We start from the raw sequence: 2,500 nt of genomic DNA on the forward strand, positions 1-2,500 counted from the left end.
AAATGTCAAGAACGTTGGCTTCTTGGTGAAAGAGTTTGATGACAAATTTCTGATCATGTTCAGGAAAGTAAGGATTGTGTTACTGGGCTAATGTTGATCGATGTTATACTAGTTGTTGTATATATGTATATATATATATATATATATATATAATGTGTATATATATGTGTGTGTTTGTGTGTATATATATGTATATATATGTGTATATGTGTATGCATGTGTATATATATATATATATATATACTGTATATATATATATATATATATATATACTGTATATATATATATATATATATATACAGTATATAAAGTGTGTATGTACAAAATGTTAATTTTTTGAATAGTTGAAATTTACAAGACATTGCGATGTCTCTCTATATAAAAAAAATATACTTTTCTCTCTTCGCTTTTTTTTATATTGAAGAAATCTTTATCAACGACAACTAAAATCCGTAAAATACGTAAAATAATGACTTCAAACATCTGTAATAACATCAAATTTACATGTAATAATCCGATCCTAAACAAAGAAGAGGCATTACGTAAACAAAAGAAATAACATTACGTTAAAAGCCCGGTGTAATTCGTCTGTCCTTGCCTTGAGTAACCAAGTCGCTGAACATGATGTGACACACTGAATAATGGATGTGGCGAACATGCCATTGTTATGTTGTGTTTGTAATCTTTTATGCCTTTAGGGAAATTTCTATAGGGTATTGGATAATAGATGCATTACATGTGATTGTAATGATATCAATATATTAACATTAATAGGAAAAATATTTATTTTAATGGTACTGGTCAGAAAATATTTTTTTAATTGTTCATTACTTCTCTTGTAGTTTATTTATTTCCTTATTTCTTTTCCTCACTGGGTTATTTTCCTTATTGGAGCCCTTTGGGTTTATAAGCATCCTGCTTTTCCAACTAGGGTTGTAGCTTAGCTGGTAGTAATAATAATAATAATAGTAATAATATTAATAATAATAATAATAATGATAATAATAATATTAATAATTATAATAAGTCTCCCCTATGTTATTACACACACACACACACACACACACACACACATATATATATATATATATATTTATATACACACATATATATTTTTGTATATATACACACACACACACTATATATATATATATATATATATACGAACACACATCCGGTCACGCTCAGCTCTCCCCGTCCTCGGGTAGGGGGGCTAAGGCGATTACTAGCCATACCCTGGTGAGAGTAGGGTGGGTGTGTGTGTGTGTTTGCATAACTATCTAGATATTTATCCGTCATTTTTGATGGGTCGCATACACTAGTGAGTTCAATTTCAGGGTAATGAATTCATCATTATAGATGATGATGATGATGATTACGACAACATATGTTAATTTACGATTAAAAAAAATGTTATGTATTATTTCTAATCCTATTGAAGAAAATAATTAATGCAATATTAATTGTTAACACTCATGCATCATCACTACTCCTATTGCTTAATATCACTGCGATAAGGAACTTTTTTATTTTTTTTTATTTTTTTTATTTTTTTGTCAATACACGCTAATAGCAATAGCTATTTAGTTGTAAATCTTATCACTCCATTACCTTGAGATTGATTGTCACAGGCGCTCCATTACCAACGCCTAACTAAATTACCCTTTGTGTTAAACCTTAGGAGAATATTGACCGTGGAAGTAATAGTGACTCACATTGGACGAACTCTAGGAAAAGACAACCTCTGGGTACTAATTCCTTCCTGGAGGAGAGCTAGGCGTGAACGAAAAGAGATGTGTGTATGTGTATGTGTGTGTATATATATATATATATATATATATATATATATATATATATATATATATCCTCGGACAGCTGGTAGCGTCAGGTTCCAATTTCTTTTATGGGCTCTCGTGACATGGTTGGTTTCGACCTGGCCTTTCATTAGAAGGGGCTAGCGTTCGATCCCAAGTATGAGGTAGAAATTTATTTCTATTTGAACACGATGTTGTGTTGATATTTATCCATATATATATATATATATATATATATACATATATATATATATATATATATATATATACTGTATATATATATATATATATATATATATATATAAATTTTATATATATATATATACACGCTAAAAATATATATATATAGCATGTGTATATGTATATATACATTTACATACATACACACACACACACACATATATATATATATATATATATATGTGTGTGTGTGTGTGTGTGTGTGTGTGTGTATGTATTTATATGGATGATTTTTTATTATTACTTGTTATCATTATTATTCCAATAGTTACTAGTTTCAGCAGATCTATCAACTTGTATACCTAGCGTTACTTGACCTTGGGTCACCGGTCCTGTATGTATGTGAATTAGGGGGGGGGGGTGTGACTGAAGAAAAATGGGAATGACCTCGTATACTGATGAAACAAATCTTTGGAATCCGGAATTGAATTCCCGAAAAGGTCACT

At 29.5% G+C, this 2,500-nt stretch overlaps 1 protein-coding gene across 2 annotated transcripts in view; it reads left to right on the forward strand.

Annotated features, from left to right (window-relative positions):
* LOC137657856 (putative ferric-chelate reductase 1 homolog) overlaps positions 1-2,500 on the forward strand; it is a 185,742-nt gene that overhangs the window by 121,808 nt on the left and 61,434 nt on the right. The gene's annotated exons all lie outside the window — the stretch shown is intronic.

This window comes from Palaemon carinicauda, chromosome 18 (genome assembly GCF_036898095.1).
Source record: "Palaemon carinicauda isolate YSFRI2023 chromosome 18, ASM3689809v2, whole genome shotgun sequence".
NCBI classification, from domain to species: Eukaryota; Metazoa; Arthropoda; class Malacostraca; order Decapoda; family Palaemonidae; genus Palaemon; species Palaemon carinicauda.